The 15,883-nt window shown below is 52.0% G+C and overlaps 1 pseudogene; it reads left to right on the forward strand.

Moving 5' to 3' along the window:
• Positions 1-232: 232 nt before the first annotated feature.
• Positions 233-15,296, forward strand: LOC133340043 (glucoside xylosyltransferase 1-like; annotated as a pseudogene).
• The last annotated feature ends 587 nt before the right edge of the window (positions 15,297-15,883 follow it).

The following is a 15,883-nucleotide window of genomic DNA, read 5'->3' on the forward strand; positions in this document are numbered from 1 at the left end:
CCCACCACTCACCTCCACCACTCCCCCCCATCACTCACCCCCCACCACTCACCCCTACCCATCCCCCCCACCACTCCCCACCACCCCTCCCCCCCACCACTCACCCCCCCACCCCTCCCCCCCACCCCCCTCCACCACCCCTCCCCCCACCCCCCCACCACCCTCCCCACCACCCCTCCCCACCACCCCATGCGCGTCTCGTGTAGACGGCCACGGCACTGATTGCGCCCAGCCGTGCAGAGCGCGGCCCCTGCCCCCCCCCTGCCCCCCACCCTGCACCACCATGAGGCCGGTGTAGCAAACATGCGGCGCGGCGTGCGCGCGGCGACACCCGCCTTGCTCTCTCCACTGCTGCAGCTGTCGCTCGCAGCAGCCCGCGGTGGTGGTCGCGGTGGTCGCGGTGTCCGCGGTTGGGGCCTCGGAGCGATGTCCTCGCGCTGCCGCGGAGGGTGGCTCCTCGCCGGCGGCGAATCTATCCGAGCGCGGGCAGCGCGCGGGACGCCGCGGAGACGACGGTAACAGTGGTCACTCTGTGTGGTGGTGGTGGTGGTCACTCTGTGTAGTGGTGGTGGTGGTCACTCTGTGTAGTGGTGGTGGTGGTCACTCTGTGTAGTGGTGGTGGTCACTCTGTGTAGTGGTGGTGGTCACTCTATGTAGTGGTGGTGGTCACTCTGTGTAGTGGTGGTGGTCACTCTGTGTAGTGGTGGTGGTGGTCACTCTGTGTAGTGGTGGTGGGCTGTGTGGTGGTCACTCTGTGTAGTGGTGGTGGTCACTCTGTGTAGTGGTGGTGGTGGTCACTCTGTGTAGTGGTGGTGGTGGTCACTCTGTGTAGTGGTGGTGGTGGTCACTCTGTGTAGTGGTGGTGGTGGTCACTCTGTGTAGTGGTGGTGGTCACTGTGTGGTGGTGGTGGTGGTCACTCTGTGTGGTGGTGGTCACTCTGTGTAGTGGTGGTGGTGGTCACTCTGTGTAGTGGTGGTGGTGGTGGTCACTCTGTGTGGTGGTGGTGGTCACTCTGTGTAGTGGTGGTGGTCACTCTGTGTAGTGGTGGTGGTGGTGGTGGTCACTCTGTGTGGTGGTGATGGTGGTGGTCACTCTGTGTAGTGGTGGTGGTCAGTGTGGTGGTGTGGTGGTGGTCACTCTGTGTAGTGGTGGTGGTCACTCTGGTGGTGGTGGTGGTGGTGTCGTGGTGGTGGTTCCTCGTTGGAGTGGTGGTGGTCACTCTGTGTGGTGGTGGTGGTGGTCGCTCTGTGTAGTGGTGGTGGTGGTCACTCTGTGTAGTGGTGGTGGTGGTCACTCTGTGTGGTGGTGGTGGTCACTCTGTGTGGTGGTCACTCTGTGTGGTGGTCACTCTGTGTAGTGGTGGTGGTGGTCACTCTGTGTAGTGGTGGTGGGGTCACTCTGGTGGTGGTGGTGGTGGTCACTCTGTGTAGTGGTGGTCACTCTGTGTGGTGGTATTGGTCACTCTGTGTGGTGGTCACTCTGTGTGGTGGTGGTCACTCTGTGTGGTGGTGGTCACTCTGTGTAGTGGTGGTGGTCACTCTGTGTAGTGGTGGTGGTCACTCTGTGTGGTGGTGGTCACTCTGTGTGGTGGTGGTCACTCTGTGTAGTGGTGGTGCCATGGTGGTGGTCACTCTGTGTAGTGGTGGTGGTCACTCTGTGTGGTGGTGGTCACTCTGTGTGGTGGTGGTCACTCTGTGTGGTGGTCACTCTGTGTGGTGGTGGTCACTCTGTGTGGTGGTGGTCACTCTGTGTGGTGGTGGTCACTCTGTGTGGTGGTGGTCACTCTGTGTAGTGGTGGTGGTGGTGGTGACTCTGTGTAGTAGTGGTGGTGGTCACTCTGTGTAGTGGTGGTGGTCAATCTGTGTGGTGGTGGTCACTCTGTGTGGTGGTGGTCACTCTGTGTGGTGGTCACTCTGTGTGGTGGTCACTCTGTGTAGTGGTGGTGGTGGTCACTCTGTGTAGTGGTGGTGGTGGTCACTCTGGTGGTGGTGGTGGTCACTCTGTGTAGTGGTGGTCACTCTGTGTGGTGGTATTGGTCACTCTGTGTGGTGGTCACTCTGTGTGGTGGTGGTCACTCTGTGTGGTGGTGGTCACTCTGTGTAGTGGTGGTGGTCACTCTGTGTAGTGGTGGTGGTCACTCTGTGTGGTGGTGGTCACTCTGTGTGGTGGTGGTCACTCTGTGTAGTGGTGGTGCCATGGTGGTGGTCACTCTGTGTAGTGGTGGTGGTCACTCTGTGTGGTGGTGGTCACTCTGTGTGGTGGTGGTCACTCTGTGTGGTGGTCACTCTGTGTGGTGGTGGTCACTCTGTGTGGTGGTGGTCACTCTGTGTGGTGGTGGTCACTCTGTGTGGTGGTGGTCACTCTGTGTAGTGGTGGTGGTGGTGGTGACTCTGTGTAGTAGTGGTGGTGGTCACTCTGTGTAGTGGTGGTGGTCAATCTGTGTGGTGGTGGTCACTCTGTGTGGTGGTGGTCACTCTGTGTAGTAGTGGTGGTTACTCTGTGTGGAGTCATCGCAGTGCTGGCATAGTGTTCAGGTGTGGTTGTGTTTAATCGGGTTAGGTGAGAACTCTAACAGAGACTCATTTGCAAGAGCGACCTGGGGACATGAATGTGCCGCTAGCGGGCGCCGATTGCTGCTATGGGTGTAGAATCCCAAATTGAGAAGCTTGCGTTGAAATTTTGCAATTTGGCAAACGCGTACCCCGGCACACAGTGGCCAACTCTTGCGAATTCCGTCACGGGGTCGGTCTTTTAACGTCAGCTGTGGAGCAGACTGCACGAGGTTACGATCGAGGAATGAATGACCAGGGCGGCCGTTGGAGTTGAACCGTAAACAAGACGCGGAATGCTCAACAAACTACGTTGCCACCCCGGGTTTAACGGCACATTGATATAATTACGCGATCTAACCCAGAAAACCTCTATTATGGATGATGTTGGTCGGGAAAGCCTACCTGATGTTAAACTGACTTTACTAAGCACCTTTGGTATGCAGTGGTTATTGATAATTACCACGAACCTGTGTCATTCGCTTATTACTACACATGGAGTTAATATTCTGACAAAAGCCAGGAATTAAAGTCAATATCGTCAGAAATCTAAGCAGGCTCTGAGCCTGCTTAGCGCTTCGATGGGTGACCACCAGGTACAAACGGGATGATATTGGCTTGCAGGGGTGTCCCGTGGTGTGTGATGTCGATGTCTGGAGCGGATTTAGTCCTGTATAGATAGTGGGCGTGTGTCCACGCAGCATTCTTGCCAATGTGCTTGAACTTTCACGGATACCTTTATGGTTGTTTTAATGGTTCAGTCTAAATTCACTCATTGCTGCAATTAACACTGCCTCTTTGTCCGTCTAGGTGTGACAGCCAGCAGAGCTGGTGGAACCCCTACTGGATGCTTCCTGAAGACATGAGTGGGGCTGATTGTTTCTGGGAATCGGCAAAAAGGTGGCCCAACTGATGACAATAGAGGCACTCGCACTGCAAACCACACAACTGCATTTTTATTACACGCTTTTATTTAACTCACTCCGTCTGTTGTCGTATCCTTAAAAAACACTTGTAACTCAATTTTTACTCACTTCCCAATGTGTTATCGACTGAAAACTTGGTTTATACTTATGTCGTACTGATAACAAGACTATATTCTATCATTAAACGTTAAAAATATATATTTTAAACATTTTACACTCTTTTATTTAACTCAGTCTGTTGTCGTATCATCAAATCTTGGAACTCAATTTCAACCATCTTCCCATTGTCGTATCGACTGCAAAATTGTATAGGTATGTCATACTGATGACAATACTATTTTCTATCATTAAAAATAAAAAATATATATTTTTAAACAATCTTTTTTACGGGTCTAATTGTCCACCGCTCAACTCACGTTGCCTGTAAATCACCACGGCCCCTTACGCTGTGGCAAGCTGCGGGGCCACTTCCAGGAGTCGTGTAGTTCTGCCATTACGAGTACGGTACATTTCATTAAAGCGTGTTTTTTATTTTTATTTTTACATATTTTATTTTGGAATGCTGTGAACTCGAGTCAGGGTCCAACCCTCAGAGGCGTAGGCCGTGCAAGCACCTCACCATCGCTGGATCCCATCCTTGCAGAGTTCCAAAGACAACCTGCAATATCCCACAATCTGTTGCCTTCAGATCTTCCATGGTCGCCGACCTTTGAATGCCACTACGATCCGTCTAACCTGCCCTCTTCCCTCCTACACATGTACCCAACCCACGGCAACCTATGGCTGATGGCATATACAGTGCTTTCTTGCCATGTGCTATCTGAACTTGCAACATTATTACCTAATCCTGCCATGGAATTCCAGATAATGTCCACAGATATTACAAAGCAAGAGTTGTTTGTGCGCCATCCTCAATGTCAATCATCTCCAATGTTGCACCATTGAACTGAAAACAATAAACACGCAATGCATCAGTGATTCAATTAAAATCAATTTTGATGCTCAATATATGCATCGAACCCTGCACATAATTATTTATCAATATTGAAATTTGAATTCAAATCGCATTGCAGTAATATGCACCCTTAGAAAAACTAGCGAGATTGACAATATAAACGCTACGGGATATTATAATCATCGTCAGTCCGCAACGGCCGTCAGCGCTCTCCACGCTTGCCCGTCCCTCGCACGGTCCCGTCAGCATCGGCTGCGCCGGTTTATCTGTCGGTGTCATCACATTTGTCATCCAATTGATCTTGCGTCGTCCTCTCCTCCTCTCCTCCTACATGGCCTCTAAGATAAGGCGATAGAACGGGACAAAATAAATGAGCCTGAAATCTCGTGACGACCTGGAATCGTGTCAGTAGATTGGGTGATGCAGCGGTGACACTTGTGCCTCGCTAGCAACAAGTGCCTGGGTTTGATTCCCAACCTCAAGCACCTTTCTGTGTGGAGTTTGTGTTCTTTCCCCGTCCTGCACTGGTTTCCTCTGGCTTCTCCAATTCCCCCCCATAACTAAACACTAGAATGTAAGTGGTCTTGGCCAATGCGCCTTAATATTGAAAAGGCATATTACTCGGTTGGGATGATACACAGCAGCACATCGCCCCCCATTCTGCGAAAACTTGGCAGGACCCTCCCCAAAAAGCGTTGAGACTCGGCGAGGCTTCCCTGGGTAAACAAGGGTAGCGACGATCGGCCCGCTTGGGGGGTGGCGTGGGTGGACGGTTGCTTGGCGAGCGTTAGGACGGTATGCGGCCACGCTTATCATCGCGTGGGTGTGCGACCGCACTTGTGTGGGTGTGCGACTGTGCTTTTCGTCACGTGGGGTGTGCGATTGCACTTGTTGTGTGGGTGTGCGACCGTGCTTGTTGCCGCGTGGGTGTGCGACGGCGCTCGTCGTTGTGTAGGTGTGTGACCGTGCTTGTTGCCGCGTGGGTGTGCGATCGCGCTTGTTGTGTGGGTGTGCGATCGTGTTTGTCGTCGCGTGGGTGTGCGATCGCGCTTGTTGTATGGGTGTGCTACCGTGCTTGTTGCCGAGTGGGTGTGCGATCGCGCTTGTTGTGTGGGTGTGCGATCGTGCTTGTCGTCGCGTGGGTATGCGATCGCGCTCGTCGTTGTGTGGGTGTTGGGCTGCACTTGTGTGGGTGTGCGACCGCGCTCATCGTTGTGTGGGTGTACGATCGCGCTTGTTGTGTTGAATGTGCGACCGCGCTCGTTGTGTAGGTGTACGCGCGGAGGAGCGTGGCCGAGGCGCTGCAGCTGGCTGGTGGTGGCGTGCGGCGCTCGCCTCGAGGAGACCATGGTCATGATCAAGTCCGCAGCGCTCTTCAGCCGTGCACGCCTGCACGCCCACATCTTCGCAGAGGATGAACTGCACGCCAGCTTTCGGGAGCAGGTGAACGCACAGCAGGGCCGGAATGCGTGGTGCCGGCTACACCACCACTTGTAGTGTCTGTGGTGCCGGCTACACCACCGCCTTGTAGTGTCTGTGGTTCTATCCGCACCACCGCGGTGCTGGTCACAATACATCCGTCGTGTGCCGTGTTGTCTCTTAATGACGCTCACAGCACTCGCCCGAGCAGTGCGCGAAGTTAAATGGGGAATCTTCTCCTCCAGCGTGGTGGCGTAGCCCAGTGGTAGCGCCTCTGCCGCTTGTTAGACTTTTGCGATTTGAATCCATCAGGTCACCTTGGTTACTACTGTGGGTATATTAACCGCTGTCTGATTCACGGTGGATGTTAGACATCCTCCAATATCATCCAAAATGAGGAAGCCAGTGTGCCGGTGTCCTTATCCAAATTACCGGCAAAAACTACCGGCAAAACACTAAATTGGGATTACACAGCAACGTCGCCCCCTGATGTAAAACTATTGGAGGCTATAACAGTGAAACAGCAGCGTCTACGTGCTAGCCCTGCACTATAAGAATGGCGTAATTAGCAAATGTACTAAATTATTATTAAGTGTGGTCTTCCTGGTTTAGCCGCGTGTGGAACATCTCGTCTGCCAAGCTTTTGCTGCGCACTGCTGCGGGGATTTTCACCTCAACTCCCGAAGGCGCCCACAGCAGTCCGTGGCGAAAGCTTGAGAGAAGACAGCCTCAACACGCGGCCTAGCCAGGAAGAGCTCACTCGGACTCCGAGTGGCTGTGAAAACCCTCGTTTTGTGAATGTGCGTGTGCGTTCCCCACTCATTCAGCTGCTGGCGTGGCCGTTGCGGTATCGGAGGAAGCTGTCATTCTCGCTGTACCCAATCACCTTCCCCGCCGACAACGCGGACGCCTGGAGGAAACTCTTTAAGCCCTGCGCCTCTCAACGCCTCTTCCTGCCTGTAAGGGCCTGGAGACAGGGACGCTTCGCTGCTGCGAAACCTGAAGGCGCAAGCAGCGTTGCCACGATATCACGTCTCACGATACGATATTATTTTCATAGCAATTGGGTTTCTATATAAATAGCCAGTGCTTTGTAAAGCGGTTCTTCGCCAGAGGGCGTTTCCCAGTTCTCCTCGAACGCTAATAAAATGTATATGGATGGGCGGCTTGATGGCAACACTTACGACTAACGTCTGGTGCTTCACAGCAGGATACGCCGCTCCTGTGCCTCTCGTGAGAGCACTTAGAATTCCTGACGCCAGGCCGCTTGCGCCATGGCACGTCTACCCAGGAGTGGAGGGCGGCACTCATCTTCGTTGCCGGCCCAGTGGGGGGACGGTCGGGGTTACATCTGTAGGGGGATGACTCGTATCTGGCCACGTCACTCAGCGGTGGAGCGAGCGCCTCGCGATTGGAAGCTTGCGAGTTCAAATTCTGGTCGGAGGTCGGTTCGATGGTTCACGGGAAGAGACGATGTTTTTTGGGCTTCACTGCAGAGCGCCGGACCTGGCAGTAGGTGGCAATGTTCACCACCACACCCGGTCACAGTACAAATTATGACTCCGTTTACAACAGAATGTAAATTGGATTCGCTCAACGATTTTGGCCAAAACGTAAATATCCCACCTCATCGAGTTAGATTATAATTTGCAACACTGAGAAATATTTGTACCCGTCACGCCGTATATCGTACGACCCGGCCAGGTGGCTTGGTGGTTGAGCGAGCGGCTCGCAATCGGAAGGTTGGGTGGTTGACTTGGCCAATCATCTGCACGGATGATAAAATAACTTCCACTTACTTTGTCTACAGTGGTTGTCCTGTAGGTGGACTCACTACCTCGATGCTTATGTGAACCGGACATCACTGCGATTTTATTTGGAATTGCACGAAATAAGTAGATATCCACTCGTACAGAGATAGTTACTGCCGCTGGCACTTTGGTATCATCTCAAGAATTGTTAACCACCGCTCTTCGTGCCCCTCACAAAATTATTTTTCACACCGACCAATCATTACCGTTAAATAATTTGCAGCTGCTGCTCAAAGCTTTGCACGATTGGTCGGCTCTTACAGCATCAAGTGGTCCGGCTTCAGGGCTTGTCTTTGGTGTACCATGCCCTAGAAATGAAAGTTCTCATAGCAGCACTGCACGGCACTGCACGGCACTGCAGTTGTAATGTCCTCAGGCCTGTCCCCATTGATCACATTTAAAACACGTACAACTGAACAAGTGTTAGAATGCGTTATGAAACGTAACTCATTCTTACTGTAAAACAAGTACTGCTGCTGGAAATAATTTAAAATCGATTTAACGTCTAAATGCCCAAGCGCCACCGTATGGGAAAATAAACCAACAGCGGTTGTCATTGGACATACTTGCCCCCTGCCATAGGCATGAGGAATGTCCACCACTGGCTCAGGGCTGTAAACAGGGGACGAGGGCCGCCTCGTTGCTCAAAAAGCCCCCCCCCCGCCCCGCCCGCGCGCGTGGTGGTGGTTGCCGCAGCTGCTGCTGCCCCACGTGGGCTGGCTGCTCTACGTGGACACGGACGTGCTCTTCCTGGCGCCTGTCGACGAGCTGTGGGCGCTGCGGCGCCGCTTCGGGGCCTGGCGCCTCGCGGGCCTCGCGCCCGAGCACGAGCTGCTGCAGATCGGCTGGTACAACCGCTTCGGCCGCCACCCCTACCTGGGCCGCACGGGGGTCAACTCCGGGGTTATGCTCATGGATCTGGCAGGCCTGCGCACCGCGCAGTTTAAGGTGGGAGCCGGGATCGCTCGGTCCGGCGCCGGCCTTTCCGAATCCTTTCCAAGTAAGGTCGAGTGGGTTAATGCGTGAACTCTGTCCGTCGGTCTCCAATAGGTTCTGGGGTGGCACGGTAACTCTCGTAAAGGCGAGGCGGCGATTTAAGCTTGGGAACAACGTTGCGTCGCTGCGAGGGACCGAACCGTGTTTTGCGATCCCTCAGAATGACATGAGCGCCGTGCGGCTGGCCTGGGGCGAGATGCTGCTGCCGCTCTACAACAAGTACCGGCTGAACATCACGTGGGGTGACCAGGACCTGCTCAACATCATCTTCCACTACAACCCCGGTGAGGCCCCGTCGAATCAGTAACGGGTGGGAGCGTGTCGCCAGACAGAGCCGCTGCGCATCGAGGGTGTCTGTCCGGTGGGGCCCGGGAGGAAACGTGGCCTCCACCCACGCGCAACCACCGTCGGACCTGTGCTTTGGCGAGTACAGCGGCGCTGCACTCGCTTTGGCATTGAAAAGAAAACCGCAGAGCGTTTTCTGAAGAGCCGCCGACAGAAGGTCGGCATACGAGGCAGCGGGCGGTGTGGTCGTTTGTAGCGTTGGCGCTCGCGGTTGCTGGGCGTGCGCCAACAGGCTCGGATGGCAGTACCGCGGGTGGTGAGCGACTGCGCCGTGTTTGTAAACATCGGAAAATCAGGTCGGTGGTGCATTTGCTCAATCCTGGCTGCTTAATCGGCAAGTTTATTTATTGATACAACTGTAGTTTATTTTTGGCCCCTCGTTTACGTTTAATTTGACCGGTGGCGCTGTTGGAGTCGTCAACTCACAGCTGCGATGTCACCGCTGTTTGGATGATGGACCGCCAGGCGAAACGCCGGGGCCGTGTTGTCAGCAGAGGGCAGCGCAGCACGGTGAAGTATGGTCAATTAACTTCCATGACCCACGTGGTATAGGGAAGGCTTCACCCAGCAGTCGGTTGACAAAAGGATATTCATTATTAAGGGTATTATTGTTCTTATTATGCTGGTTTATCAGGAAAGCCTCTCCGAGTCAGAGGACCTTTTTCAGGAGGGTCCTGCCATGCTTTCGCAGTAGGGGCGATGTTGCTTGTTGGTGTGATCACAACTGAGTCATTCTCAGGCACATTTTTCAGCACTGGGATGTTTTGCCCAATACCAGGGAGTCCAGAGGAAACCCATGCAGACATGGAGATAGCTTACAATCGCCACGTAGAAAGGCGGCTCAGTCAGGAACGCTGCCTGGGCCCTTCTACCCTAACCATAAACTGTATAATTGTGTCACGGAATACCTTCGCACTGCTGCGGTTTCCTCTTTAACGACGAGACGGGCATCACGACGGGCCCCCGCCTGGTTAGATAGTGGCCCGGCGCAAGGGCCGCACGGGTTGACGCGCGTCTCCCCGCGCCGCTCGCGGCCCCACAGAGATGGTGCACGTCTTCGATTGCCGCTGGAACTTCCGTCCCGACCACTGCATGTACGGCAGCAACTGCGGTGGCGCCGAGCGCGACGGCGTGGCCGTGCTGCACGGCAACCGCGGCGTGTACCACGACGGCAAGCAGCCGGCCTTCCGCGCCATCTACCAGGCGCTGCTGCACGTGCGTACCTTCTTGGCCATCACACCAGTTCACCCGCGCCACGTGCACGCTGGCAACAGGGCGCAGGGATACATTCTTTGAGGGGCATGCTCAAGCTGGGGTCCACATCGGAGCGAGCAGTTGCACAACTCTGTTGCATGCAGGTTGGTGCAGGCTCTTAAAAGGGGCCTCACCTCCCCCATTAAATGTTTCCTCCTCTTAGCCGGGTGTCAGCGCTCCTCCGGCCAGTGGCTCATGGTGCACCTGAGAGAGCTTCTTGGGGGCCTCCCTAAAGGTGAAATAGTTTTAGTGGGTGATCTAAATTGGAATTGGCTAAACCCGCCGGCCGTGGCCACAAATTTTGCAGATGAATTTAACCTGTTTCAATTAATAAATGTCCCCACAAGACCCAACCTAAAAAATCCGGGACAGTCATCTCTGCTTGACGTCCTATTGACAAATGCCCCTCACAATTTCGCACTGACTGGTGTTCTAGGTAATAACCTTAGTGATCACTCCTTCATTTTTGGGGTGAGATCATCAGCCAGACCCAAAGCCCCCCCTAAATTGGTTGAGAAGCACTCCATGAGACACTTCAGCACTCAGGCATTTACTAATGATGTGCTTCACTCGGATATTGACAAGGTCTGTGATATTCCAAACCTGACTACGGCTTGGGAGACCTTCAGGTACACGTTTCTCCAAATTCTTAACAAACATGCTCCGTTGGTTAAATTTAAAACTAAAGGCAACCGTCCACCATGGTTTGATCCTGTGATTACAAAGCTCATGAAAACTAGGGACAAGGCTTGGGCATGTGCTCAGAAAAGTAATTTGGTCAATGACTGGCTAGAATACAGGATTTTAAGGAATAGATGCGTCAAAAAAATACGGCATGCAAAAAATAACTACTTCTCTTCCACTCTCCTTGAATCTCATGGAAATGCCAGGATTTTCTGGAAAACAATCAAATGTATCGAAAAGGCATCCAAAACAGATCATCTGCCCGTTCAGCTTAACCGAAATGGGGAATATTTTTCAGATCCCCAAAAAATAGTTGACAATTTTAACCTTCATTTTTCTGAAGCTGGTACCCTATTTGATAATGTATTGGGAGTCACCCCTGCTCATGCAAATTCCTACACTCCTGTCCAAACATTAAGCGAATTTAGTTTTCAGCCAATCCACGAAAGTAATGTTCTGAAACAACTGTCCTACCTCAAAGGGTCCTCCTCTACCGGAGCAGATAGTATTCCCGTCTTTGCTCTACTAACTGTTGGTCACCTAATATACAAACCTATAGCCCATATTTTCAACCTGTCCATCAAAGAAGCATCAGTTCCTCTAGAATGGAAACATTCCTATGTTCGTCCACTTCACAAAGGGGGCCCTAAAGATGATCCAAATAACTACCGACCTATCTCAATTTTGTCCCCGTTGATGAAAATTTTTGAAAAATTATTGACCTACCAAATTAGCAGTTTCCTGTCCGCCAACAATCTATTACATCTAAAACAATCTGGGTTCCGAAAAAAATACAGCACCACATCTGCTGCATTAGACTCTCTGAATCACATTTACAGTAGCCTTGATAATAAGCAGTACTGCGCCTGTCTTTTTCTTGACTTGTCCAAAGCTTTTGATACAGTAGACCACAACATCCTGCTTAGTAAAATAAGTTGCCTCGGTTTTTCCGAAAACACAGTAAAATGGTTAAAAAATTACCTCTTTTCTCGCACCCAAACTGTATTCACAGATGGTTGGAGGTCAAACAGTGTTAAGATAACAAAAGGGGTTCCACAGGGTTCCATTCTCGGCCCCCTCTTGTTTTCTCTTTATGTAAATGACTTGGGCACTGAACTGGATTATTCCAGGGTAAATCTTTTTGCAGATGACACGGTACTAATTACTGCTGGCCGCTCTCCGGATGACGTGATTGCTAAGCTCCAGAGTGATTTCAACAAACTACAACATCAGCTAGTTGCTCTTAAACTAGTCCTAAATCCTGCCAAAACCAAGGTGCTATGCTTCTCACCAGGACTAAAGCGGGAAGTTATTTTTCCCCAATTACATACCTTAAATAATGATCAAATAGAGCAAGTCAAGATCTATAAGTATCTTGGGGTCATCCTGGATTCAAAACTGAATTTTGAAGATCACATTGATTATATTGGGAAAAAGACAAAAATTAAAATTGGTTTTCTATATCGACACAAGCACTGCTTCCCTCCTATGTTCCGTTTGGAATTGATTAAAGCTACCGTACTGCCTCTACTTGATTACTGTGACATTGTGTATAAATCAGCCCCAAGTACTGTACTGAAGAAGCTTGACTCAATGTATCACTCGGCCTTAAGATTTGCATTGAACTGCCCATATAGGACTCACCACTGTGATCTCTACATTGGGTCAAACTTAACATCTCTGAATGTTCGACGGCTTGTGCACCAGATCTTATTTATTCATGATGTACTTGCAAAAAAATCTGCAGATTACCTGCTGGATCTCGTCTCTGTTTCAAAGAACAAATTTGACCTAAGGTCTACACTCATTTACCAGCTTAATATTCCCTATTGCCGTACATATACTGGAGGAAGGGCCTTTGCTATTGATGCCCCCAGGGTCTGGAATGCTGTTGCAAATAAATTGAAACTTGAGTCACTACCTATGAGATCTTCACTCAAAACTGCTTTAGAGGAGTTGTACACCCCTAGCTGCCAGTGCTATTCAGTGACCTAAAATAAAATGTTTCGCTCCGGATGATCGCTACAAAGTATGACCTGTGTTTTGATTTAGTGTGCTGATCTTAAAGGTGCATTGAAAAATTACAATACTCCGATTGATGCTCCTGCTGTTGTGGAGTGACTCATGCAGCCAGCTATGGCTGCAGGGTTTTGGTAGTACATGTTGTTTATGCCATTTATTGTGAAAATTCCGTCAGTTCCTATGATTGCTTTTTCATTGCCTTCATGGCTTTATTTTGGTGATTTCGAAAAGTGTATTGGTTTAGCCATGTTTGTGTTGTGTAGTACAGAGTTAGATGATGGCCTTAATCTAAGTTGTCTTGTGGTTGTTGTTGTTGTTTGACTTGCATCCCACTGGGATTTTTGCACACAGCGTTGGTGTACGGTGTTTTTTTCTGCAATATTTTTGCTGTCTTTTCTTGGATTTTCTGTTTGCACTTAGTCACATATTCACTTTAAGATGTTTTTTTGTTCATGTTTTTGTTTTTTGTTTGTTGCGGTTGCACCCGATTCAAGAGCTGAATGGCTCACAGGGCTATACCTAATAAATGAACTTGAACTTGAACCTCCTGCACACTCGGTAGCCACTCTGCTGGCCTGCCCGCCTGAACGCAGATGCTCTGCGCGTGCAGCGGCGCGTCTGGCACGGACGCTGTGAAGACACCGGCCACTCCTCAACCTCACACCGTCACGGTGCGTGCGTGCGTGCGTGTGCAGTACCGACTTGGCAGCGGCGACCTCGAGTCCGAGCTGCTGGCGCCGGCGCGTGCCGCCATGGGCGAGGCGGCGCACACGTACTGCGGCCGCGTGGCCCACGTGCTGCTGGGGCAGCTCGAGCGCAGCGCGGCAGCGGCGTCTGCGGAGCCGCAGTAGAGGACGGCGCGCGGACGTCGGTCACTACTCTCGCTCGCTCGCTCGCTCGCGTTCCGGGTTGTGCCTCGCGTTGTCCGATGATTCGCTCCACGAACTGGGAGCTTCTCTTCTGGATGCTGGCTGCGATTGATGTGGGCCGGCCGACGTTACTACTCACTAGCTTCGTCAGCCGGTGCACACGGGCTCACCACTTGCGCGCAAAGTGGTGAGCCCATAGCACACCTGGGCGAAACCACTCTGTAACAGTCTGCTGAACAGACAGGCTTACGTGCCCACTTACTGTGCTGCTGTATGTGTGTGTGTGTGCGTGTCTGTGCGAGTGTGTCAACAACATGCAGCACAACCCAAAAATCACAATCGGGAGCTATAAAGCACAACCGCGAAAACCGACGTAGTGGTACTTGATGACTACACGGACGTCTCACAGGAACACGCGTCCCCTTGGGCTGAATGCACCACCGCAGAGAGGACCGCTGCTGTTTTCTAGATACATACCTCAGCTGTGCATCACGTGCTGCCCGATACACGTGGGAGGCTTGGTTCGAGTCACAGCCACGAGACTTGAGGGGCACCGCTGTAGCGCCCCCTAGTGGCGATAGAGCCACACGGGGCCCCTCGCCCCGCCCACGCGGTGCATGCTGGGAGCCGCTCTGTGTCAGTCTGCAACCCAGCGCATGGAGGCGGGTGGGGGGGGTGAAACCCAGAGCTTGGAGTTCAGCAGCCACATTTATGTATCTTCCAACTCAGTTTATTTTCACGTGAAATAAGTATAACCCGTAAAAACAAAGTTTTTCACTATAAATCCTTTATATGCGTGGCGGCTAGAGTCCTCTCGTCCTCTGGCTTGAGATGGCTGCCACCTATGGGTCAGATGATTGTCTGCAGTATTAAGCAATTGGTAATTAAATATTTAATTTGTTTTCACGAACATTAATTGTCTCGCACAACGAGTCTGTGTGAAAAATGTCAACTCGATTGGATCACGGGAAGTGGGTTAAAAAACGACCGAAAGATTTGCACGGTCGTAAGCGCGCAAGCAAGCAAGCAAGTGAACTTAATATAAAGGATTTAAAAATGAGTGCATCCCTCAACTGAAGCATATGGGTTGTGCCTGTTAGTGGCTCCAAGCCAATGGTAGAAATTCCACATTACCACGGTAGAGGCTGGTATCCAGAGGGGAAACCACTTGGCGTCCCCAACCTCAGGAGGGGTGGATTGGTTAAATCACTCCCCAGCCCTTCTGCAGGAATTGAATGTGTAAATCCTGGAAGGGTGTGGGCGACTCAGGGTGTTAATGTCTACATTGTGAGAGGCGCGTTCTGACCACGGTGCCACTGGGTCAGATCGTCGCATCTTGACCAGCAACACTAACCTCTCGTGTATCAAGACTGAAGTATTTGAGCAATAAAGCTTTCAATTACTGTACAAGCGCTTGCCACAAATGAATCGCAACACCTTGCCGATTTCGTCAGGGAATAAACCATCATGCAAACTCCGGTCATCCTTGCAGTGGCTTTTGGCGAGGTCACTGTGCAATGACTCTGACACTTTTCGTCTTCTTTATTTATTAAGGGCGCAGATAATGTACTCTCACATCCTACAGTACTTAGCTATGACTAGCATACGGTACTGGGCTAGAATAACAACAGATACTTGGGCTAGGACAGCACCCAAGCAACGACGGCACGGAGACAGAGACGGCACGGAGACACCGGCGGCGTGGCAACAGTCCACCACGATCCCACGGCAGCCCCGAGCTCTCTCAGGCTCCTCCTGATATTCCCCCTGCGTGGCCTCGCCCCGTCAAAGGCAGCCGCCACCTTCTGTCTGCGCGCTCAGCTGCACCGGCCGCCGGGTTGTTTAGTCGCTGCCAACACCTTCCCAGGTCGTCCTGCCGAGGTCCGTTTGTGGCGTGCACCCTCCTCGTCTCACCCCGCCAGAAGAGGCTGCCTCTACTCGTTTACGAGACTCGGCTCGAGCTGCTGCTGTACCGAGTTGCGGCTCCCATGAGGACGAAAAGCTCCACCAGCGCCCCGCCGCACCAGCGCCCCCATTCCCCCTCCAGGGCGT

The sequence above is a fragment of the Lethenteron reissneri genome, unplaced genomic scaffold, assembly GCF_015708825.2.
Source record: "Lethenteron reissneri isolate LAM-NWPU_2019-01 unplaced genomic scaffold, ASM1570882v1 scaffold_657, whole genome shotgun sequence".
NCBI classification, from domain to species: domain Eukaryota; kingdom Metazoa; phylum Chordata; class Hyperoartia; order Petromyzontiformes; family Petromyzontidae; genus Lethenteron; species Lethenteron reissneri.